Raw genomic sequence first — 27,643 nt, 5'->3', positions numbered from 1 at the left:
ATGCCATCATGGGGGCCATCTTGTTTCCTGTTTGGGCCTATAAGAAAACCATGAGGCAATCCTAACATTGCTTAAGTATTGTCACTTGTTACAGTCTTCTGCCCCCTGAACTGTCTTACCCAGACTGTTTGTACCTACATGTTTTATGCCTGCTCTGATCTACCCTACCATGTGCATTATTGCTCCAACCCCTCAGTCCATCATTGTGCCTGTCTCTCTCCATCCGGCTACTGGATTCCAGCCGTGTCTATTCTTATTGTAACAGTAATCTAGCTTGTGTCTCCTGCTCTTCTGCTATTGATTTCTATTGTGCAGCCACCACCGGTTTTGTTCTAAACTACCTGCTTCCGAAAACTGAGGCTTAGACCTCTTGATGTATCCGGGGGGCAAGGACTATGCTAGGTCTGAACTGGTGTAATTTTGTGTAAAAACTAGCAAATGAAAGTTCACTGGTTTTTCAAAAGAATGCAGGCATGGGGCGAAAAAGTCGGCTACAGCGTCTCTCTACGCTCCATCCATGCCCATATGGTGTGGAGGTGGTGTAGTAGCTATTGTTATTATTTTTTTACAGCTTCTAAGCCAGAAAACTGGTTAAACTGGAAGGGGTTAAGCTTTAATAATTCTAATACCTTTAACTTTAGCTCTTTTAATTCCATTTAATGTACTGGAAATCCTTTGAAGATGTTTTGTTTATATTTTAAGTGTATAATAAAAAAAATACTGCAATTTTTACATTAAACTTCTTAACACTTTCATTTCTGTTGAGATCACTTATACCTGTTTTTAAGAAATGTGACAACTAGGACCTAAACTGCTCAAAACATAGGTCCGATATGCCCATAAATGGAGCATCAAGTAATACATGAATGTAGTCATACCCAGGGGCGTAACTACAGCGGTAGCAGCCATAGTAGCTGCTATGGGGCCCGCATTGTCAGGGGACCCCAGCATCTGGGGTTTTGCCTGTGTATATACTGTATTTGTATGTGTGTGTGTATATGATGTATGCATGTATGTGTATATGGTTTGCAAATGTAATGTGTATACGTCATATTTCTGTGTATATGATGCATAGCTTTAAATGCTGTATGTATGTATATATGGTGTGTAAATATACTGTGTTCGATTGTAACTCACATGTGTGCGTAAACAAGTAAATATATATTTTTAAAGGTGTAAGGGGGGCCCCATTTAGAAATCTGTTATGGGACCCTGCCTCTCCTAGTTACGCCCCTGCCTATACCCAATACTTCTTTGGGACTTTTGGAGAAATCTGAGTACAATTTTTTAAGATCACTGGATGTGTATAATAAAGTATCTGAATTAAATATTTAAGTCTTCATTTGTTTAGGGGAACCAATGGCAGTGGTCAGGTTTTATTCCAAAGAAAAATCTTAAAAATAATTCCTATGACAGAAGACCAGGAAAGGATTTTGAGACCTGGGATTGTCACATGTAATAATAGTTTTCAGAGAAGCTTCTTCTCTGCAGACATAAAAATATACAATTATTCTTCAAAAAATTGATGTATATTATGGATATGCCAGAGGCGCAATTTTAAATCTCAATCAAAAATATATAATCGTGCCCAGCACTTTGTGTGCGCCATTTCTCATTCTGGTAACTTCTTATGTGGCCTTTGGGCTCACTCTGCCTCCAGGGCCCTGGTGTGACTGCTATCTCTGCAAGTCCATACCGATTTGCCCCGGGATATGTACTTTGTTACTACAACAATGCATATAAAACAATGCCTAGATAGCAAATATATTTTTCTGAACTTGCTATTTTTCTTAAACCTCTGAGTGCACTTTCATGTATGTAAGTGAAAATCAACTCTCATGTTTCTCCAGGGCTCTCCTTAAAGCCTTCACTACACTGCCAGCTACACAGTTTGAGGCAGTCACACATCAAGTCCCCGATGGCTTCCTCCTAGCAGCCTTTTAAATGTGTTGAATTGGTTATGATTGACAAGCCCCAGAGAAACCACGCCAAGTATGATCAGTCACAAAGGGGCACAGATATTTTTAAGTTCCCTTTTGGATATATACTGGATTTTGTTTGTTTTATATATAGAAGCAAAAAATGAGCAATGACTGCATGGAAACATAGTAAAAGTCTTACATTGTGTTATTTTTCATCCTTTGAATAAGAATACAGGCGGTCCACTACTTAAGAACACCTGACTTACATACGACCCCTAGTTACAAACGGACCTCTGGATATTGGTAATTTACTGTACTTTATCCTTAGGCTACAATGATCAGCTGTAACAGTTATCACTGGTGTCTACAATGAAGCTTTATTGTTAATCCTGATTCTTATGACAATCCAACATTTTTAAAATCCAATTGTCACAGAGACCAAAAAAAATTTTCCTGGAGGTTACAATGATAAAGTATACAGTTCCAACTTACATACAAATTCAACTTAAGAACAAACCTACAGACCCTATCTTGTATGTAACCCGGGGACTGCCTGTATGTGGTTTTTAGTTCTATAATATTTAAGATGGGTTATTAAAGGACTACCACTAGTCACATAACCAGCAGTCAGCATGACTCATGACTGATGGTAAAAACTCCATTTTCCAGGAAGTCCTGAGTCCTGCTGCTGGTAAGTAACATGACCTGCTGCTCTTGATAGTTAATCACAAATTTTAACAGGGTAAGCATTGGGTCACCTGTATAATATTGTTCCTGTTAAAATTAGGGGTTCGCGGCCAGGAGCCGGGAGTCAAATAACCAGCAGTCGACATGACTTGTGACATCCTGTGACCTATGTTCTGCTGCTTTCTGGCATATGGAGGGGTCTGTCCAAGCTATTACTGTCTGTACATCGCCTTTGTCATAACCACTCCCCAAATCAGTGGTTGGCCCCTAGAGCCACTGATATGCAAATGGTAATAACGGAGGAGGTGTGCAGATGGTAAAAACTGCATGGCCTCCTCCATATGCCCAAAAGTCCTGAGTCCTGCTGCTGAGAGATCACAGCTCTCGGTAGTTAACCTTAAACTTTAACAGAGTAAGTATGATATTGGTGACCGTATTAGGGTCTTATACCTATTTTTTGTAAACTAGTAGGGGATTTACTACTGAATAACGTAGGCTTAGGTAAGAACATTTTTAAATAAAAAGACTGCTGAGGTTGTATTCCAAAGAGTGATAGTTGGAGGTACTGGATTAAATCAATTAAGCAAAATGAATCATGTATCAATTACTGCAATATGATATTTCTGAATCCAAATCCCCAACCATTCCCCAAATTAACAAACTACAAAAGCATCATCTATATAACTCTATTTTTGTGCTGTTTCATGATAAATGGTTTGGAAATGTCTCTCCTGGGAAGGCACTGGGACTTGCCACTTGCTAGATGGTATGAAGCAATAGACCTCTAATATATTGCTCTCATAAATTATAGTTAGTAATTAAGCTGAAGTCATGCAGTATGACATAGTGCTCTATATCACTAAAGCAAAAAAACTTTACAGAGAGACAGACAAGCCATCTGCGTAATTTGCTGCCAGACAAGTAAAATACAGAAGAAAATATTCCTGTATGAACTGGGCCCAAGGAGGAAGATCGCTGTTTCCTTTTTGTCTTTTGTGTCTCATGTATTATGTGTGATACAATGTATTATATAGTCAGAGATGAAGAGACTTACTAATAGTTAAGTAATTCATGAAAACCTTTAAAATCTATTATCCCATATTTTAGTTATGAATACAGCACAGTCTTTCAAAGCCCGGACCAAAATAGCAGTGCAAACACCGGCAAGAAAAGATGAAACTGTAATTAATTATTCACCACTAGTTCAGACACGAAAGGGATAAAAGAACATCTCACGAAAACATTCCTGCTAGTAAAAATGCCATCCGTTTGGTCTCACCAGATATCACCATCCACAGTACTATCGCTATGAATAGTCACAACCTTTCAAAGGCAAGAAATTGTCTTAACCTTATTGACCAGTGAAACAACAAAAGTTATTGATACAAATTAAATGTAAGGTTCCAAAATGTTTTGGGGAACACTGGGGTAATTTATCATTAGAGCGGCTCTTTGCAACAGTTCTATGTCTGTCTTTGGAGTTCTGCGGCATTCAGATTCATCAAAGGAAACCTACCATCACGGATCTACCTATTAAGGTGGCAGGTCCATCTAATGAATAGCATCCAAGCCCTTTTGAGGACTAATCCTTTAATTTTCTGCTAACTTTTTAAATCTTTTATTACCTTAACATGCAAATTTCTGAAAGAGGCTACTGGGGCATGGAGTAACTGGAGTAACCTCATTCAGAAATTTGCATGACAGGGAAATAAAAGATTTTAAAAGTTAGTGGGGACTGAAGGATTAGCCCTAAAAAGAGCTTGGATGCTTTTCATTTCATGAAGGTAGGTACCCTTTAAAGTGCCTCTTTGCTCTTGGGAAACCTGCTGCCAGTATCTTATGTGGTGCGGGTTGTTTGTGAATGTTGGATGAAAAGTCACAAAAAAACATCAAAAGTCACAACATAGACCAGGGCTGGGACAGGCGTAAATTTGCGCCAACAGAAATTCATTATTAGTATGAATATCACCCATGTACCAGTTACAGATCTTCTCCAAACTCCATTTTCACATGAGATAAGTCAAGTTTAGTGGATGCAGTAGGAGTTCAGCTGCTGCTATCTTCGGTTCTACAGTAAACGTACAATAAACATACAGTAAAATATATGTCATATTAAAGAAAGTCTACCATAAAAAATAAAGAATGATAAACCAGGGATACTTACTTATAGATCCAGGCACCATAGCTGGGGTAATTGTGTTATATACACAGTATGCTATATACCAAATGCAGCATAATGGGGCACATTTACTTACCCGGTGATGCGGAGTTCACAAAAGTGCAATGTCTGACGATCGTGCACTGTGTCACGATTCACAAAGATCGTGCGCCCGATATCCTGCATGTGTCGCATCCCCGGTCAGGTCCTCCGGAATTCACCTTCATCTTCCTGGTGCATGTAAGTGTTTGATCTTGCAACACAATTTGAAAGTTAAATCCCGCTCTCAGTCCGAATCAGTCGGATCATCCGACTACACGCCCCCCGATTTCTGTTGCATGAAAGCCAGTGCAGCCGCACCACAATCCCCAGTTAAATAGCTGTCCCAGCTGTGCAAATCCTGGAAACATCAGAAAAACCAAACGAAAGTGCGACCGCAGAGCCTTAGTAAGCCCCAATATGTATATAATGGTGCACATCCTCCATTCTTTAGCGTGTCAGTTCAGATGCCGGGGCCCCCTGACACTGCAGGCTACCACTGTAGTTATGCCCCTGTTGCAGAGTTTGTTCACCATCATTTGCCTAGTCTGATGCCTAACCACAAGTCTGGTTGTGAATTTGCCATATCACTGCAGTATTGCAACTAACAGAAGCATCAAATATAGTGAATTTTAAATGCCTTATAGTTTTCATGCCAGCTGGTCAGCAGGAACTAGTGTTTCCCTTAGTCAGTGTTATACAATGTAGTATAAATTAGTAGCCAGTGATATACAGTACAGCAGCTTATAGACCAGCATTAGCAGATGTGTAGATGTTTTATGGGAGATAAAGGTTATCTTATTTCCATTGTTAGTAGGAGACATTCCTCTTCCTATCATTGCGTTAATGTAAGGAAACAAAGTCATCATACAAGTATGAGCTCCAACATACAGGCACAAATAACTCCATATTTGGTGGTAATAATCATGTGTCCCTGATACAGAAGGTAATAATGGAGAAGAATATTGTTTTTCTGTACTATAACTATAAAGCATGTCCTTGCCACTTCCTGCACACCACCAACGCACAAAATTTTTCTCTCCTGATGTGTAGAGGTAGAAATAGAAGAACGTTGAACATCATTACACAAAATGATGAAAATACCTTATTATACATTTCCTCTCTGCTGATCCAGATTCATTTACAAAGACTGCATTATTCAGAATCCCAGCTTATGTTACTGTATATTCTCAGTGTCCCCCGTGATGCCGTGTCCTCATGCCACCTCATATTCTAACATTTACTGTGACACATTTTTGTTTCTGAAATAAAGCTGAGCTTCCTAGCATAATGGAGATGTCAAGACTTGCCCCAAGTCATTCTGCTACTAGTTCCTTCTCCGTTTATTTGGAATGCTATGTTAATGGCCTGGTTTTACTTAAAGAAAAGCCTAAGGTATATGATTTAGAGCACTGTAACACGTCATCCAAATCCTTAAATTCCAGAACACAGAACAACGTTTAATCTACTTGCAATATTTTATTCTATTCGTTACAGGGGTTATATTATTTTATTTTGTAAATTGACAATTTTCTAAATTTGTCTTTAAATATACTTTGCTGGAGGTTTAGGACTAGGCTTCAGGACTTTTGGAAATTGTTCATTTTTCACCGGACAACTGTAGAGGAACCATGTGGCATGAAATATAGTTATCTTCTTGCTATTACTGTATAATGTTACTGCCTCAAATTATTCCAAAGGTGAATCTTTTCTTATAAATTAATGTTGCGAAGTTCCTTTCTTATTCCTGTTAGTCAAATAGGTGTTACCTGTTGTGGTATGCCCCAGAACAGTCTAAGGCTGCATTTACATGAACTTGCGCTGGAGAGGAGGAGGAGTGACCTCTCTCTATAGAGGTGCAAGAGCAAAGTTAAATCAAGTTTTAAAGGGAAATGTATTTACTTTTCATATTTTAATGGACTGCTTTTAACGAGAAATAATGCCACTTTCTCTTCTGTTAAACGAGACAATATAGGCAATGTTCAATAAAGGAGGAGAATTCCATAAACTCACTCACAACCCATGACACCTACTTAACAAGTATTACAAATCCTAATGGCTAGGGACTTCTGCTTGTTAATCCATTCTTTGACTTCGGGGAACCGACACAGCATCAAGGTGACTCCAGACAGGACCATAGTCAGGATAAAGGGTCATGTACAGGTTGTACAGGCAGGTCATGAAGACACTTGTGCTTCTGGCTAAGGCTGGGGTACACAGAGTTCTGCATCAGGCTGGCAATACACAGGGTTATGAGTAGGATTGGGGGTTCACAGGGTTCCAGCTAAGGCTGGGGGTAGGCAAGGTTCTGGCAGAAGCTGAGGGTACACTGGGTTAGAGCAACAGAGTACTTGAGTAGCACAGCTAGCAGAAGAAACTATTACCAACCCTTACCAACTAAGCATTAGCAATTTATCCAGCCATGGATGCCACCCCCACCAACTGACTGGCTAGAGCCGGAATTACTCCACACATAGCTGAGAAACTCACAGAACCTAGACAATAATGCCACTAAGCTTTCCTAAGAACAGACACCCAGCTGAACCCAGGAAATCAACTCAGCAAGGCAGCTAACAAAAACACTCAGCATAGTAGCCCTGGGTGAGATCAGGAAACTCAGAATTGAGCAGCCATGGTCCATGACAACCTGGACATATATAAGGCATACTTAAGGCATAATTTTTCTGCAACTAACCATGAACCCACAACATATCTGACAATAAACTGGAATTAGCAGTAAAAAAAAGTATGAAAAAGTATACACTTTTGGTACAAACACCTGTGTGTGTCAAATTCTGCATCATTCGTACAGCAGTCTTAATCCTGTTTGCCATGAGCAATTTCAGTTCTCAGAAACTCTGTCCTTGCGCCTGAAGGAATTCCTAAACTAAACCTCCGTTCACTGGGCTGAACTTGCTAATAATTCCTGGTCCAGTCCAGGAAATCCAAGAATCTCTTTTATGGATGATGGGGGTCATTTACTAAGGGCTCGATTCGCGTTTTCCCGACGTGTTACCCGAATATTTCCGATTTGCGCCGATTGTACCTGCATTGCCCCGGGATTTTGGCGTACGTGATCGGATTGTGGCGCATCGGCGCTGGCATGCACGCAACGGAAATCGGGGGGCGTGGCCGAACGAAAACCCAACGTATTCGGAAAAACCGCCGCATTTAATAACCAAAAATGTGTCGCTTGGGAAGCGCTTACCTTCGTCTGGTCCAGCTCGGTGTATTCCGGTGCGTTCAGATGATTTTCAGCGCAGCAGCGCCACCTGGTGGACGGCGGAGGAACTACCTTCATAAATCCCATCTGGACCCGAATCCTGTTCAGAGAATGTGCCGCTGGATCGCGAATGGGCCGGGTAAGTAAATCTGCCCCGATGAGTCTTACTATATTGAATGTGCCTGTCCCTTTCACTTGAATGGTGATAAATACAGCAACCAGGCCACAGACAAGAGTGGATCTACTTCTGAAAACAAAATAAAAATTAATAAAATGAAGTAAACTGTCATTCTAATTCGCCAGTGGTCATGTGAATTGTAAAATTCCAATGCCCACATTCCAGGGGGGTTACAATAGCTTATAGTAGAAACAATTTCTCCATAAATTATTTGATATTTCTTGTTGTGACCTAACTATTAATATTATTATTACAGCTGTATTAAAAATAAAGTAAAAGAGCGGTGAGAGTGCTATTATCATGACCATTTGAGAAGGAAATTGTGCGTTCTGTATGGCAATTATAACCGTACGATTATACAGCAATGACTTATACTTGTTACAAATAAATTTCATTGTAATAAGCCCTTCCTCCTGTGTATAACTGCCGCCATTTATTAGAAATCATTAAAGGTTGGGCGCTGTATAATTTGTTGAATTTTTTTCAATTTTAGAAAGACCTTAAAGACCTTATTTAGTACAGTAACCAGGTAAATGCGAATCGCGAATCTTGGCATTATAAGCAATTAATCTACAAATTGTGCAACACTGCTGGCTCTCCATCTGTCCTGGGATATGAAAAAAAAGGCACAGAATTGACTAATAATGCATCAGTGCATAATGAGGTGAACTACATAATGAGGTGAGCCTGGAGAAACAGGAGAGCATTCCACTCCGTCTCTATGTAGGTTACATAGGATGCCAGGTGCAGAACCAGTGATGCAATGCAGGCTCCGGATGGCTCCTATTTGTTATGTATACATCAACCTATTTGTGTACAATACACCTCCTACAAACTGGCATAGATTGATATTGTAGAGAATACTTCAATTATGAACCGTTTACCTATTTATCATGTTGGAATCAGGCTGATAAATTATTCATAAAACACAAAATAAGAGATTTAATTACATTTTTTTTCACAATGTTTAATACAGTATATACTCTAAAGCGTATATATTAGCACTTAGATTATATAGGTGCCTACAGCCATTATGTGTCAGCCGTCTGGTGCCTAGTCCTTGCTCGGAATTTTTCTGTAGGGATCCTTTCACTAGCCCGCTGCCCAGCATTCCGCATTGTCCTTGTTGCTAAATGTTTCTCTTATTGTAGTACTTTATGGTTGTCAGTTGACTACCCCTTGTCACTGACTCTGCTTTGTTATGGCAGATGCTACTAGCTATAGAAATAATAATAATTCCTTTATTTATTTAGCACACACGGATTACGTAGTTCTACACAGAGCTTGCCGAACAGTACATAGCAATATGATACAATAGTACTTTATTGATCCCTTTGGGGAAAATTGTTTTGTATATAGTGTTCCGGCAGAGACAGAGACAGGCTTAACATTACAGTTACATACATACACTACAAGAGGCACGTTCTTATATGTTGCTAGTAGCTTAGTTGCAAACAAACAGTTACAGGACAGTACAGGTTAACAAGACCACATTACATTACATAAATATATATATATATATATATATATATATAATTGTGATATAGCAAAATAAGAGCCTTGGAAATCAAGTGATTTGATTAGGGGTGCATCTGCAATAATGTGTGTTGAGCCTGTTACCTTAGGGCAGCACCAAATGAGCAAGGTATGGGTAAGTCACAAATGAAGGATCCAAGGAAGCAGCACCTCAATAGTATAAATGGGTTATTCATTGACAGAGAGAAACATACATTACATCCATTTCGAAAAATAGCTCCATGGAGGGGTGAAATGTTGTATATTTCTCAATGTTGGTGAATAACCAATTTATGCTTCATGGGGTGCTGCTTCCTTTGCTGCTACAAAAAAAGTACCTTAATATTGTGCTAAGAGTCAGACTTTCTGTACTGTGCGGTAGCGTTGTGGAGACTTACTTAAAAGCAGTGAAAATGTGTGGGACGAATTGTCCACATGGGTGGGATAAAATGCATGGACAACCGGCTACAAAAATAACTTGAGATATTTATATTGGATTGTGATCGGAGGGTGGGACCTTCCTCTTGGTGACCTCAATAAGCAGATTGGTTAGATTTATCCTTGGGTGTGATGCTAGCAGAACCTGCTTTATTCCCTGAGTTTTAATTTAAATATTTAAACTCAATCCTTGTTGTGTAGCATCATTTTGTTTTATTTATTTTCTTTTTAAGTATTTTTTGTACATTTTTTGTAATAAAGTTGATAGTTTTATAGAATAATGCATGATTTTCAAGCACTTTCTGTATTATATCTGCATCCATACTGCTATATACAATTAGCTATTAATACAGTTTACTAATTTAGCCTAGTAGTCACAAGTCAATCATAATAATTCATAATCATTGTACTTAAGATTCTAAAGCCGGGGTACTGATTTTTCTTTCCCTCCTGGGTGCCTTTATTTCTGCAAGGACGCTCAATGTTTCAGAATTCACTAAGCAAATGTCAGTGAAGTTGTCCCTTGGGACTTTGTCAGTCTTTGATCATGCCTGTCTAATCATTTCCTGTCTGCCACTGGATAGGCAATTTTGCTGAGTTGATCACAGGTCTTATGTTAGTAGACTATACATTATGATGAGTGAAACTTCAGCACATATTATTATTTAATAAAACACAGTCAATTTTCCATAAACAGCTACCATCTACTTGGCCTTTATCATGAAAGAATAGAATAGAATAATCGAAATTGGTAACCCTTTCCATCAAAAATGTATCACCAAATGACTTACACATGTAGCAAAGTACAGAAGTAGATGATGCAAATGGATCGCTTCATATGTACGACACAAAATCATATGTCATATTACACAACATTTTAAAAAAACCCTATAAAAAAGAAAAACCCTATGATGTTGTATGGAATTGGAATATATATAAATATAGTTTCTGTAATAGACATTGGACAGTTTTCAATAAATTGATGTACCTGTGCATTTGGCTCCTTTGATAGCTTCACCCTGTTCTCTGCATATATACACTACTATGTCTCTCTCACTGATTTAGATTATATTAATGGAGTCTCCCACAGTGTCTCTTTTAACAGTCCCTCTCACTGACAGACACAGGAAGAGGGGAAGGGGAGTAAGGAGTCATAATCTCCTGCTGCAGCTCCTACTATTCATAAGTGCTTAGACGTGTAAATAAAGTATGATGGAGAGTCTGCACACAGCACAAATTTCAGGATCAGGGACGCTGAATCACTTGATGAACAATTAGGGATTATAATTAAGGCAGTAAAGGGCAATTTATGTGAAACAGTGACCAATTACTTTAAATATGATCTTTCATGATCTCCAACTATTTGTAGCTGTCAAAATATTCAACTTATTCTGCTGCCGTTGAAGTTTACCTCCATTCCCCACCATTCCCAAGCAAATATGCCATTATTTTTAGAACCTGATGTGTTAAACTCTGTACTGTTTAATGGGTTGTATCTGGTCCAGCCTAAGACTGTGCATCTGGAAGTAGAAAGCATAATAAGCGTATCTGGTGCTGAAACTGATGGTACTGGTCATTCAATAGTGATGGGGGCTAAAGCCTATTATAGTCCTATTATAGGACCTCTTCTTTATTTTCTCTATGGTCAGCTTAAAAAAGTTGCCCCAAGTTGAGCCATTATCTGTTTTCCACAGGTCCCGGTGCTTGGAGTTCCACTGATCATGACAAAAAGGTTTCCAGTTTCCCGTTTTAATTCTCTCTATGTGACCATCGACATAGCTAAAAACTTTTATCCATCAAATAGCATATCCTGTGGATAGGGGAAAAATGAATCTAATAGCCAAGGATAGTTTACCATAAATTTACCCATTAATCTAATAACCACACTCGAAACTTTACAAACTCCACAGAGGCAAGAAAAGTTTTGTAAACACAATACTTGGTGTTCTTCTTTATAACTTAGATCCATAACATCTATACTTAACATCTAAAACATACAAGGAAAAATCACACAAAGTTCTTATTTTTTTACCAGGAAGAACAGAGTAAATTATAGTTAACATCCAAGAGCTAAGACAAGGTGAAGGAAAATTTTCAGTTACTATGAGGAATCATTTTAAATTATATGTGTTGCTTGAAGCTCGGCTCTCAGCAGGTGTGAAAGAGCTAAAGGAGAGGATTAAAGGATCAGCCTAATTGGGCTATTGTGTGAGGCCAATTAACTGTTGCGGCAAGAAGGATGAGTAAGCCGGGCATTTCATACTATTTTTAACTTGAGCCAATGTTTTGGCGTTCCACTTTATGAAGGGATCTTTGATATCTTTGTCTAAATTAGTTGAACTATTCATTTGTTTCTTTGTTGTATGGTATTCTATGAAACGGTGCCTTGTAGATGCATAGTTGTACCAATGAAAATCTGCTATCACTAAAATTGTTCAGCGGTGAGGACCACATTATAATTAACCTAGTACGAGGCCACCATCCAGAAGGTAGTGGGTTTATAAAATGTTATCTTAATGTGTTTTATCAAACTTGTATTTAGTTTTATTAATTTAGCCTTATGGTTATTGGTCTTCGTACATTATGTGGATGTGCGTTTCATGAATTTTTTGTGGTGGTGGAAGCCAAACCATATAAAGATTTTGACTTAAAGGTGAGAGTTATAAACTTGCATGGTATCTAGGGATCTTTAGAGCGAGTCAAGGGGCCTAATACCACATGACCAGGATGACATCATCACAGGTCCTTTAGCCTCTTAACATTGGCAAACTGTACCCCATGCAAATATCTGACCACATAAAATCACAGCATGCCTGCATGAACTTCTACTTCTCTCCATGCAGGATGTTGTGATTTCATGTGATACAAAATGCTGAGATTTCATGAGATATACGCTTGGTGTACAGTTTACTAATGTTAGGAGGCTAAAGGATCTCCGATGATGTCAACTTGGTCATATGAAATTACTGCTGCATGGGGAGGAGCTGCTGGATTCAGCCTAAGAAGGCCACATCCACCTTGACTCGCTGCTGTCATCCTTGGACACCAGGTAAAATTATAAATTTGAGAATCTGAGGGGAGCAATATTTAGGGTGTCAATTAGCTACTAGGGCTCTATAGGAACCTGTCACTAGCTGTGAAAAATGTGATGACAGGTTCCCTTTAAATGAGTTAAAATTCTTTTATAAAATCTGAAATGGTACAAAAAAATTCTGTTTTTATTACAACCTATGTTTCTACTTCCTGGCACCTCATGACACACAGGAAATGCATTGCAGCCAATCACAGCAGTGTTGATTGGCCTAAATCTTTTCCATAGCAAAATGGAACTGGTCTTGGTAAGAAGTGGATTTGAAAGTAAAATATTAAGGTGATCTGACTCCAACCTGTTGAATCCAATTCTGATATTGGCAAAAAACATGCTTGCAGTGTTATTTTCCCCAAAAATATATTTGTTAGTGAAACCAACTATTGAGAAAACAACCGATTTAGAAGGTCCACAGAATATCTACATGGAGAAATCTGTTAGATTTTTTTTCCAGTTTTCACATGCATTGAAAGATATCAATATCCCCCAAATAATTATCTCATATCTTGTCTGATGTTGTTGCCGAATGATGTCGCCTTTATGAAATGACAGCAATTTATTCCAGCAAGCGTCTGTTCAATATTAAATTCAGATAGAGAGATGAAGTTGAGGTATCTGGGTGTTTCATCTTGTATAAACATGGTTAATATGTCTGTTGTTTGTGCTTGCATTAAGATGCACAAAATCAATCTCTATGATCGTAATCAGGTTTACTGAGGGAATTCTAGTGTCTTCATGTAAACTGCCTCTACAGATTAATCATGATATATAATAATATACAATAAAAATTTATGAAAAATCAGATTTCATATGTTTTAGAATAAAATCTTGGGGTGAAGGTGGCATGTTTCATGAGATTTTAAACATTGTACAGGAAAATGGCACATCTTGGCCAAAATACTGCATGTCTATTACGGTAAAAATATAAAATTTGGCAAAAAATTTGTAAAGATGACATCCCACTGGTCATGTGGCATATGCCATGAGGCTAAATGGTGAGAAGGCATGGGAAGAAGAAGCCCATGTTGTATACCAGGTATTTGTTAAAAATATGGTGACAGGTTCCCTCTAATACTTTCAGCGCTTTACATGATTATTCACATAATGGAACAGTGAGTTTTTTTAATATTATGTTATTTTTGCCTATGAAGGATGAGCTGTAATTTTCAATTGCGCCATTTTGGATTTTAACATAATTTTATTTATAATATATCCATCAATGTTATTTTGCTGTAAGAAGACATTGAAGCTCTCTGCTATTCCTGCTGTTGAGACAGGCTAATCCACAAATTCACAGTTTTTAAAGTAGAGAAGCATTGTCTCCTCTAATTGCCCCTCGTCTTTTTATGTAACTAGTAATTATTTGATGGGGCATCCCCGCTGGTATTTGTTTTATATATTGTTGACCACTACCTGTTTTTTATACCATATATATATATATACATATATATATATATATATATATATATATATATATATATATATATATATATTTTCTCCACTTTATGACATGTCATGAATATCGGATTGGTGGGCCTCAATTCCCAGAATCCAATTGAAGTGTTCCTGTGTTGAAAAGATTAACATAAATTTGCCAATGAAAGCAAACAATGGCTTCTGCAATTCTGATTTCTTTTAAGGAGTGAACTAGTAAAAGTGAGGCTTTTTCTAAGTAAAGAACAGGAACAAAACATGTTCTAAAACATGTTCTAAGTATCAGTGGGGTTTCAGATTCCCAACTCCCCGACTATCTGACTGCTGTGACCTCATCAAAAGTTTAGCAAAAGTCGGTGACACCAGTCTTTCATGATATGCCAACTAGCTAGACGATGTGACAGCCCCAGCAGTTATTACTGTCAGCTCCAATACTTTCAACAAAAATTGTTATTGTTACTTTTCAGTTTATGAATACTGAAACAGCTTTGGTCCTCAGTCATAATTGTTCCATATTTTCTTATTATGTGATTATTATTCCTATTATATTTATTATAGAGTTTATACATCTGTTCAGCCATAAAATAAAGGGAACCTGATGTTCTATTTTTTTATCCTAAACTGGCCCCAGCAGGAGGTATTAACATTTCCCATGGTGCCAAGGTTTTAAAAAACTTATAACGAGTTTTAACCAGTAGAAAGGTTTGTTATGGGCACCATGGGAAAAGTAATTATGTGATTCTGAATATATTGAGGCCAATTCAAAGTGGTAATGTTACCGGACAAGTTCCCTTTCAATACAAACACATGTCCCCGTCATGAGAACAATATTGGAAGATTTAGAATATGCATTGGCTTTAATTAGAAACTATTGGCTGATTTTTGTTAAATACTACTATGCCATCAGTAATTCCTAACAGATTCGATACTATTGAATGGAAGAATAACATTGTTTTTTGCGGGATCTAATCAATGTTTGTCAATGGAGACACCAAATGTTTCTAAACTTATTGGTTGGAATTATTATCATCATTCATTTTTTTGCATAATATCAGTGTAATATGAGGTGTTTTAGCCATAGGAGATGCCTAAATTACTAAAAATAAAAAAAATTCTTATTGTACCTTAGCTAATCTTATAAGGGCATCAGAAAATCCTATATTTTTTCACATCTACGACTAAAATCTTTAAACCATAATTTGTTTTTTTCTTCTTATATCTTAAAGAAAACTATAATTAAATACATGAGACATTTCATGTCTCTTTAGTTCATTAAAATTCTTCTTGCAGAACATCTAGTTGTAGTACCTTTTAATGTAGACTGGGATATTTTGCCCTCAATTTATTTATAGACTCAGATTCTGAGTCTTTATTTATGCATGCTTATGTCTTTGGAGTCTGTATTAGTAAGACATGACTGATTGGTTGGTTGGAGGGTTCTGTATTATTTTATGAGTTTTGGCAATGGAATTAGGTAAAGGTTAAAATTTTCTGGTCCAAATTTGCTTATTTGACTCTAAAAGCTAATAGTTTTGGTAGTTTTGGCTTTGTATTTGTTTGGTGAGGGGAATTTGAGTTATTGTCCACTGGGCGTTACAATTCCTATTAAATAAAACGAGTCTCTATAAAGTGTGATACAAAAGGTGTAACTTGAGGGGATGCAGAAGGACCAGGGGGTCATATGGGTCCAAAAAGTGTAAGGACTTGGCCCCTTGACGGAGAGGATAGTAACAATCAGTTGTTAATGTTGGCACAAGTGCATTTGGTGTTTACCATGGATACAGCTTTGTATTAGTGGTAAATAAAGGGTACACATGTTTTGGAAACAACCCAGGATTTATAATTTTCTTAATCCACAGCCATAGGAAAATATGTATAAGGCAAGTGATACTGGACACAGTTCACCCTTTCCTAATGTAAAACAATCTCTATGCAACAGGAAAGTAACTATATGCACTGTAAGCAATCAGGAAACAAAACGGGAGGTTGTCCTTCCTCAGTTAAAACTTCAATTACTTTATTCATCCATATTAAAAATTGTAATGACCAAAATTATAGGAAACCACAAGGATCTAGAAGCAAGAAAACAGCAGGACCGGCACCACCCTATCCGCACGTAAAATTACTCCGACTCAGTGGCGGCTGTGTGTGTTAATTGGTGCCAAGACAGCTATTCCACGGAGGTGCACATGTAGTAATGATGTAGATCAATCAATCCCACGAAGAGCAAAGACACGGCACTCACCGGGACAGGTAACGTAGACAGCTTTATTCAGACGAACACAGGACAGGGGCGATGCACACCACGACTAGGCCTGTACCGGTGAGTGCCGTGTCTTTGCTCTTCGTGGGAAAAATATAGGAAACCTGGTTTAGACTAAGGGAAATTGACTGCCTGAAACGGAACAGCAATTTCCAATTTTTATAGCGATAAATAAAGAAATCAAAGTTTTAACCACAGTGCTGGAACAACCTTCCTTTTTATGCAGCATAGGCAAATATAATTAATAATAATAGTTCCTTTAGTTATAAGCTTGCCGAATTAGTCCCTGTGCCCAACGAGGCTCACAATCTAATCAACCTACCAGTAAGTTTTGTAGTGTGGGAGGAAATCCATGCAAACTTGGAGAGAACATGAAAACTCTTTGCAGATGTTGACCTGGATGGGACCTTGAACCCAGGACCCCAGCACTGCGAGGTTGTAGTTTTATCCACTGAGCCAGTGCGGTGTCACTATTTTGTGGATGATGAAAGCGAGTTGCTATTATATTGGATGAATTCTTCTTGAAGTCCTTTTGAGCAAGTTCATGCATTTGTATTTCTGTGTACGGCGGTGATTTTATTTAGATAAAGAAGGTGTATCAGATATGGCTGTATACTGAAGCCTCTTTGTAACATTTCTTAGATGTTATACCTAAGGGCGCCTTGCATCATGTGTCAATTTGACCCTCTGATAATGAGTTGATGCAGAGATTCCTAATATTTTCTCCCATAAACCCACACGTTATGGAGTCACAAGCTGTGTACATCATAAATCACCCAGTCTATAAATAGACATGATCTATTTCTTGCTTAGATCTTCTTGGCGTTCCCTATGAACACGTCTCTTCTGGACCAACATAAGTAGTCTAACGAGACGCTGAGTATTGTGAGACTAAAACATTAAACCACTAAGATCTGCATGAGTGTACGTGGAATAAAAACTGTTCAAGGATGTAATGATGGCTAAATTATGGATTATACGAGTCATTCAAGCAGCACGGCTATTGCAAAAACACCAAAGTAAGTAACAGAATCCTTTATAATTAAAATAAGTCAGTGAAGCAGTACAACATTTATAGAAAAACAATTCTAGCCGCAGTGCGCAGTGTGAGATATTTATTGGAAATCAGTGTTGGATTGGGAAGAAGATGAATGTATATCTCCGCAGCCACACAGATATGGATTCCTTATTGTGCTTAAATAGGATAATAGCTCAACAAGCAGATGTAACGGTCAGGTCATCCTTTAAAGTTCAAAATAATTACACTTTTGCTTATTATTTTGTATCGGCATGTGTAGGGAAGTGTGAACAAAGGGACTATTGAGCTTCCATGCCAGAGATAGAAATAAATAGCACTCATCATGGCAGAAGGAGGATAGCTTGGAAATTCCACTGCCAGATCCGGTACAGATTATACAGTAGAGGGTATTGTTTCTCTAGAGTAATTAAAAAAAACAACGCAATAAACATAGAAATTGAGAACAAGACTTAACAATACTTAAGGGAACCTGTCAGTTCCCCGGTGACATATAAACTAAACATATAACCTTGTAGATAAAGTGTCCTGCATCATAAGCATATCTTGATTTAGAAAATATTTGGTCTTCATTTTTATTTATATGTAAATGAGCATTGTGGGGCATCATCGGTATAGCCACGCAGTTCAGTAACACTCTATACGTTCTACTTTCACAGAGAGAGTACTGTCAATGAAGGATGAGTACAACTCATTTAGTGCCACACTTGTTCTCGCAATCATGCCCATGATGCACAAAAATGTTCATTTACATATTAATAAAATTAAGATTTATCTAGATTTAGGCCACATATTTACTCAAGGGGTTTGCCCATGGAAGGAAGCTCTCAAATTTCAATTCCTTAGTGATGTTTGCACAGTAAAGATAATTTTTTACCCCTTATTTCACAATTGTACTCAGTGTTCTTGCTGTTTTAGCTCCTATCACTCAGTGATGGTCAATGTAGTTTTCCCCTTCATGATTCCTCTAGTGCTGTGAGATGCTGAGTGCTGACAGTGTGGTTACAGTATCAGGGTACAGGTTTATATACACTTTTATTTAACTTCCAAACATACTACTAGTATGTGACACAGTGACGAAGAGAGATGAGACAGATCAGAGATGAGAGATAATGAGATCCATGAGATGCATATAACACAATGACACACTTCAGCACTGCTACATCAGAGCCATAACAAATACTGTTAGCTCTTCTACAGCTGAACTAAAACACACACACAGAGATCCTCCACCCCCTGGATAGAGACCTTATCTTATCTGTAGCTTGGAGAGTAAGTCTGTGCACCCTGCTGCTTGTAATGGATGAGGAAGGGGCAGGAGGCAGAGAGGAAAAGCAGGAGAAATTATTCATGAGAATAATCTGCAATGTCTGACAATAATCAGAAGATTTACAGTCAAATCCCAGGGCAACCTAAATTGTGTACACCAGGACTGTTAGAGAAAGGTTGGAATTATATCTGTGAAATGCTGTATTTTTGTTAATAACAGTGAATTAGAAAATGTGTTATTTTGCTATCCTGAGTACCTATAAGAAACTTGTCTTTGTGGGAATACCTCTTTAAGAAAGGCATCCTTGTGATGGAGAACACTCACCTACTAGGACATAGGTTTCATTTACATTTGACCTGGTAGCCATAAGGCTCCCTTTAATTTAAGTGACCCTCTGTTACATTTTATCACGATTATATAAATACTATGACATGCACTTAAAAAAGTCAAATGTAAGTGGATATTGATATTATAAATATAAAATAATAACAAATAAGAAAACCAACCCCAAACTATTTGCTTGATGGCCTGTAGTTCTTTTTCTTAGAATAATACTGAGGTCGATTGAAATTGAAAAGTAGCCATAAGACAAATAGTGGAATCAGGTATTGATGTTGGATAATAAGATTTGACTTGCATTTAACATTTCTTGGGCATCAAGTGTAATGGCATTTGATAGGGGTGATGTCAGAGGTTCATTCAAGTCGAGTTTGAAGAGGACCTGTCACCCTGAAATTGGCTTACTAGAGTAAGCAGCTCCCAGTGCTAAAACAAATGCAGCGGAGTTACAATGATAGCGTTATCGGAAACCTCCAATAACGCTATCTAACACTGCTGCAGAGTACAGCACAAATTAATCATGAGGGGGCCGGATTATGGGCGGTATTAGGGGCAGTTACTGCATGACACATGGCAGTCACTGCCGAGCTATGGAGCAAGCCTGTGAATATGCCGCACTGCTTTTAGAGCGGTCTGGCGTTTCCATTGTACTCCACAGCAGAGTTAGATAGCGTCAGCGGAGGTTTCCAATAAGGCTATCATTGTAACACCGCTGCATTTATTGGGCTCCTAGTGCCCAATTTCTGGGTCACAGGTCCTCTTTAAAGACCCTAGTATGAGCTTGAATTGTCATTCCTAAAAAGTGTATTTGCAAAGTGTTTTATAACTGTAGGAGAAACATATTTTCCCCAACTCTTGAGAGAGACCAACACCTTCACATGGACTAGTCCTGGACACGTGGCCTTGGGTAGTGGACCACCCTGCTTTTGGGGTCTGCAGTATTATAGCCTGCTCGGGAGTCTACAGTATTATAGCCTGCTCTGGGGTCACCAATAGTAATGCACTAACTCGATATACACATTGGGTCTGTACCCAATTTGGCAGGTTTGGCACCCACAAACCTGGAGACTGAACAAGTGCTGTCATTAGGCATCCAGGTCTGTGTTTGGGAAAACACAGCAAGTTGTTCATTGACTGCTGAAGCAGCCCAGCTACACATGTGACAGGAAAACACATCTGAAAAAATAAAAATTGTTCAGGGCATTTGTCTACAGGTGAAAATCAGAAATAATTGCCCTCATTAGGACACTCTGGAGAGCTCATTAATACATGGATAATAAAAGTGCTCTTTTCAGTGATCTGCACACAATAGTATGTGGATAATAAAAGTATTCATCACAGTGAATAGTGCACATTAATAAGTGGTTCATAGAAGTGCTCATCAAAGTGAATCGTAAGCATTAATACATGGATAATAAAAGGGCTTTTCTTGGTGAATAGCAAATATTAATATGTGGATAATAAAAGTGCTCATCATAGTGAATAGTGCACATTAACACATGGTTCATAGAAGTGCTCATCAAAGTGAATAGCAAGCATTAATACATGGATAATAAAAGTGCTCTTCTCGGAGAATATCACATATTAATAGGTGGATAATAAAAGTGCTCTTCTCGGTGAATAACATGCATTAATACGTGGATAACAAAAGTGCTCATCAAGTGAATAGGGCGCATTAATATGTGGATAATAAAGGTGTTCTTCTCAGTAAATAGAATACCGTAATGTCAATAATAATAGTGCTCCTGTTTATAAATGGTGCACACTAATTTGTGGATCATTAAAGTGCTGTTGTCAGTGAATAGCGTGCAGTAATACCTAGATCAAATGTTTGCATGCCATTTTCTGTACCAGATTTGTATTTATCAGTGACCAATTAATAGTCATTAAGTTCTTTAGTATGTTTATCATATGAATTGTTTTTGGTTACTACATGGCCAAACAATCGAGCTACATTCATGGATGTTATTATTTGTATCATGAAATATATTTTTCAAAATACATTCTGTATCAATTCCTCTCTGTTTTCTGGATCTCTGCTTGCTGTTATTCTATTAAAATCTTCTATGTTTACTTCCAGTGGACAGAAATCAGACCATGGTCACACAGGTGCACGGCTCTTATATCGCAGAGAGTAAGCAGAGCTGTGTGTTAGAATGAACCGTGCACCTGTGTGACCATAGACAGATTTCTGTCCACTGGAAATAAACAATCAAGTTTTCTATAGAAGAACAGAAAACATAGATCTAGAAAACTGCAAGGAATTGATACAGAAAGTATTTTGGAAAATTGTATAACTTTCATTATTCAAATATTTTATTTGCTGAAATTGGAAAACCCCTTTAACAAACTGTAATGAATGATTCATGTTGCATCTATAATATCCAGGAGGGGTGCATAGTCCTCTGTAACCACCACTGAGCCCTCAGTGTCAGATTACAACTCCGCCACTATTGCACCTCTCTTTTTCCTATCACTTGCTCCAGTGGTGGAATCAAGGATATTATTTTGTCTTTAGAGAGTTGATCCAGCTCGGTGGCCACCCATTAATCACCACTGGTGGCTTTCGGAATTGTCAGTAGTAAAAATGTCAGTAAAATACAGGAGTGTTATGTTGTTTTACTTTTGCAAACAATAAGTCAATATATACCATTCTATATCATATCACAATGAATTGATAAAAAAAAAATATGTCAAATTAGTACAAGAAAAAGAGTTGTGAAATCTCAATCTCAACCATATTTATTTTAGGGTATTCTTCAATTCCATGACTTAAGGTTCATTTTTATACAAAAAGTTATGTGAAAACCTCACTAGTAGTTTCATTATTTTGCTATTAAGGCAAAATTGGCAAGAGTTATTCTTGGCAGAGGAGACGACAATAAATAAGTCAATAAAACACTGTTTTCTTTTCCAGCTTTCTGTCTTCCAAATATGTTCTTGTCTCTGTTATTTCCTTTTCTATAGCAAGTTATTTTTGTGATAAAAGAAAATAAATCTATCACTGACCAGGGTTCAATAATTTGGGGCTCTCATCAGTAGAAGAATCTCAGGAGACATAAATGTTCTATACGAAGGCTATTCAGAACACGACGACAGGAAAGTCGAAAGATGCTGCTTCTTTATAATACTGCTGGGAAGCTAGCCAACACTAATCAATGTAAGAGATGAAGGTAAGCAAAAGAGAGTACCGTGTGCCTCCATGTGTTAATTAGAAGGAAAATGGTGGATAGCTGAGAGTTCATCGACAGCACCTTCAAAGATGTCTGTCTAATATAGGGTTGGAGATTTTATAAATATATTCTTGTTAAAAATGTATGAAACATGTTCTTGCCTTTTTTATATTCTATGAAACCTGACACTTAAATACAATTAAAGTACGAAATAGAACAATATTAAAACACTTCTACCAGTTCTACATTGAGAGAAAAAATAAAAAATAACAAAAGGAATAAGAAATGTAACAAGTAGAGCGACTTTTTATCTCTCTGCTGTTCAGACAGTAAGGATGCACTGCGCTATGCATGCGCTATCCAAAACTGCTGTCCCTGACTACTTGCCGGCCCTACACTAAATTGCAGTTGACAACTGGGCAACAGTATCTACCATGGGTTTGTGCAGAAAACAGTAAGAGAAACAAACAAGAGAGACAGATCAGGCAAACAAAGTCAAAATCCTAAGACTGCAGAAAAGTCAATAACTAAAGGTCACAACTAAAGCACAATAAAGTATACATATAACTAGAGCCAGAAGACTTGTCTAGTAAGCAAAGAACGATTCTACAAACTTTTGGCAATCCTGGATTCTGTTTTCTGCTCTCTTGCTACCTTGACAAAGGTGTTGCAACTCTCTCCTTGATTAGAACTTTTAGTTATTCCATGTCTTTAATAGAATGGGTTAACTAAAAATATTTTATTTGTATCTCTCTCTCTCTAAACGTCTGTCTCTGACTGTCTCTGCCTCAAACTGTCTCTAGCACTGACCATCTGTCCCCGACTGTCTCTCACTGTGTCTGTCTCTGACTGTTTCTGTCTCTGAGTGTCTCTGACTGTTTCTGTCTCTGAGTGTCTCTGACTGTGACTGTCTGTCTCTGACTCTGGGTTTCTCTGACTGTCTCCGACTGTCTCTGACTTTCTCAGACTGTCTCTGTCTCTGACTGTCACTTTGTCTATGGGTGGATTTATCAGAATTGTCTGAGAGCAGAACTGTTGTAGTTGCCCATAGCAAACCAATCAGAGCTCAAGTTTCATTTTCTCACAGTTGTTTATATAATTACGACTGATCTCTGATTGGTATCCATGGGCAACCGGAACAGTTTTACCTCAGACATTTCTGATAAATCTCCCCCTACCTCTGTATCCCTATCCATCTTACCTTACACATGAATGGTCTTATACTCATTGCCTTTAGTACCCAATCAAGGCTCAGAGCTCATATTAATGACACGTGGCAGAACAGCAGCCAATCACGACTCAGCTTCCAACTGCCACAGCAGCAGCAGACAATGGCTCCTGTATATGGTGGTTAATAAGTGGATTTTGGAAAGAGCTGGGTAAAAATTTTAGCTCAACACCTAGTCTATGACTTGCCTTAGTCACATAGAGCGGCTGTGCAAGCTTTGGTTATTGTAAATACGAAGGTGCAGATTCCTTTAAAGGACATACATACATACATACATACATACACACACATACACTCAGCTTTAAATATTAGATGACAAACACCTCACCTTTTCTAGAATATGGCAGATCCAATAAGTGTGCCTATATATAGCACTACTGGAAAAGGTTGATACCATGCTTTATGGAGTTGCATGTTGGTGCATTTTCTTCACCAAAAAACTGGTGCAGGTTGTAGTTGAAATCTACCAGATTCTCTTAATCATTTTTGTGCATCTTGCATTAGCAGGTAAGGAGCCAGCATACACAGAATTAATTTTATTAAACAGACTTTTATTAAATTCAGAAGAATAATCATACATCCCTTCATTTCCTCCTGAATATAGAATATCAGCACACATAATCCTTTCAGTCTAATAACTCAGTAGAATTAAACCTTGAGTCCCTTTTGTGTATGTGCCGGTGACAGACATAAGATTACAGGTGGTCATGGTCTTCCCCCTGTCTACCAATAGTTTACTTTCTATTTCTGACAACCCAGTGATTACCTGTCCCAGCACTATAACAGAGCTGCTATGAGCCAATGTGTGCCGGCTCTAACAGAAGTCATCATCTAGATTGTGTTCAGCTTCCTTATTCTATACTGAGCTCGGATGTGGCTTCTGGAAAATGAAGAAGGTGTTGCCTATCACATGGCATTGAGCCAATATTAGGCAGGAGGCTTAGTGTCCATATACTCTTATTAGAGTGGTAATTGGGTCATTAATCTGTAGTCAGGGTATTTGTATGTGTCTTTTTTGCTTTTTATCTGTTTTGAACTTGTTTCATGTCTCTTAGAGGTGTTATGTCAGGCATGTGTGTCTTTTTTCTTTTATTTTTTTGTCACACAAAATTCTCCTGCAAATCCCTTCTAAACTTTTTGCCTACACATCCTCGGGGCTGGAGTTTATTTGCACCACAGTTACGCCAATTTACATTTTTGTCTAATTTTTCTGGCGGGTGGAAAAGTCACAGGAATTGGGGGCAGCAATGCACTTACATACACCGGGAAGAAGATGGTGAACTCCGGCGGACCTGAGCGGGGAAGCGACACATGCAGGATATCAGGTGCACAATGTTAGTGAACATGTTGTTGTCGTTGGACAATGCATTTTTGGAAACTCCTCCAGACAGGTAAGTGCCCCAATGTATTTTAACTCCAGAATGAAAATAAACTGTCCTAACTCATGGAAGAAAAATATGCATCTAATATACAACTGTTACATGTATAGTGTATTGTATAGTAAAAGTTGGAGAGGAAACTAGCTAAAGGTGGAAAGGAAACATACCAGTTTCTGGTGACTTCACAAGCTCTCGCACCTGCCCCTTGGGTAGGGGAGTAAGAGTGGGTGGGTATGATAGCACACTGTAGGCATGCATTATTAGGAACTGAGAGAGCACCGGGCAGGCTGTATGAAGTCCACGGGACCACCCTGGCTCTAATTAGCTTGTTTTAAAAAGTCTTATTTTATCATTATACAGGTGTTTCAGGACTAAACAAGATATGAAGCAAGAGGAAAAGGCCAACCGGTAAGTGTATTTCATCCAAATAATTTCTACCCAAGTGGTAGATTACCATAAAATATAGGAGCAGTGCTCCCAAAAACATATTACTGTATTCACGCTGATGGGAGCTACAAAGCATCGTGAATGGTGGATTTCCTTTAAAGACACAACTTTAAATTATTATTTCACATTTGTGAAATTTATTTTGCAGCACGCTTCCTGGAATAGATGGATGTCTTGTACCCAGCCAGATTCCGGAAATTACAGAGAAGTTCGGCTACCAACGTCACAGATCCACTAAGCATGATCGGAACTATCACAGACATATATGGACTATGGGGAAATGATGCTACAGTAGTCACTCCTTGCTAACTGTGAAGTCCTTCCGCAAAGTAGTTTGTATATAATGTTATGTGTCAGCAATGCTGACAGAATCTGGTTTTGGTGTGATTTTTTGGAGCTCACTCAGCAGCCTATGCAAATTATTAGAATACAAGAGGTTGTGTAATAAAGACGAACCTGACACAACTGTAAAATACATTTTTACTTTTCTTCCACTTTCAATCTTTCATCCCTGGAATAGCTTTCTTTAATATCTAATAAACTGTGCACGTAAACACTTGTTATTGCCTATTTTCTATCATGAATTAGGTCTGTTTACATTAATGTTAAAACACATTGGGGCACATTTACTTACCCATTCCTGTTGCGATCCCTGATCTGGACTATCCAGCGAGGATGAAGTCAGGCGTGATTCACCAAGGTCGTGCGCCCGAGATCCTGCATGTGTCGCTTCCCTGCTGAGGTCTGCCAGGGTTCACCTTCTTCTTCCCGATGTATGTGAGTGCTTGTCTTGTGACACAATTTGTTAAATCCCGCGCACTGTACGAATCCGTCAGATCGTCTGGCCCCCCGATTTGTGTTGCGTGAAAGCCGGGACCGATACGCCAAAATTCCGATTGTGTGCGACAAAAAACCCTTCTAAATGCAGAGCAACGCGGAAATTGTCGGATAATCCGACGATAGTTCGGTCCGCGGACCCTTAGTAAATGAGTCCCATTGTATACGTTTTGGTCGAACATTCAAAGTTTTTCATATTTGTAACTGGCTTTATAGATTTGAAAACTTACTTTTCTGCTAGAAGTTCATGGACACTGAGCCTCCTGCCTAATATTGGCTCCATGCCAAGACTTTGTTCATTTTCCACAAGTCTTTATGTCACTTCTGCGCTCAGTATAGAATAAGGAAGCTGAACACAATCTAGATGATGACTTCTGTTAGAGCCGGCACACACTGGCTCATAGCAGCTCTGTTATAGTGCTGGGACAGGTAATCACTGGGTTGTCAGAAATAGAAGGTGAACTATCGGTAGACAGGGGGAAGACCATGACCACCTGTAATCTTGTGTCTGTCACTGGCACATGCACAGAGAGGACTCAAGGTTTAATTCTACTGAATTATTAGACTCAAAGGATTATGTGTGCTGATATTCTATATTCAGGAGGAAATGAAGGGATGTATGATTATTCTTCTGACTGTTTAATGGCGCCAATATATTAAGTGTGGTGCTGCATATGCTGGCACCTCACCTGCTGATGCACAAAAATTATTAACTTATCACAACTTTAGTTACAGGCATTCAACCAATTCAAGACAAGTTACAAGGCAAGTTACAATGCAGGACAAGATTGTATGCACAACACAATCACTAAATTGGCACCAAATTGCATCTTCTGACCGATGAATTAACACCTCTGTATGTAAAAATATACACTCAGCCTTCCTGAAGGAAGGATAATAGAAAAAAACATCCAGTGAGCGGCAGTTCTGTGGGCGGAAATGCCTTGTTGATGCCAGAGGTCAGAGGAGAATGGGCAGACTGGTTCGAG

At 38.3% G+C, this 27,643-nt stretch overlaps 1 protein-coding gene and 1 long non-coding RNA gene across 5 annotated transcripts in view; one reads left to right on the top strand and one right to left on the bottom strand.

Moving 5' to 3' along the window:
- GRIN2A (glutamate ionotropic receptor NMDA type subunit 2A) overlaps positions 1 to 27,643 on the bottom strand; it is a 348,821-nt gene that overhangs the window by 184,632 nt on the left and 136,546 nt on the right. The gene's annotated exons all lie outside the window — the stretch shown is intronic.
- On the top strand, positions 17,776 to 26,359 carry LOC140075176 (uncharacterized). Its single transcript, XR_011849358.1, has 4 exons — positions 17,776 to 17,964; positions 22,558 to 22,763; positions 25,731 to 25,778; positions 25,966 to 26,359. It is a non-coding gene; the product is annotated as an uncharacterized lncRNA (long non-coding RNA).

This window comes from Engystomops pustulosus, chromosome 8 (assembly GCF_040894005.1).
Source record: "Engystomops pustulosus chromosome 8, aEngPut4.maternal, whole genome shotgun sequence".
Taxonomy (NCBI): domain Eukaryota; kingdom Metazoa; phylum Chordata; class Amphibia; order Anura; family Leptodactylidae; genus Engystomops; species Engystomops pustulosus.
The sequence above is the reverse complement of the archived record's forward strand: the minus strand, read 5'-3'. Positions and strand labels throughout refer to the sequence as shown.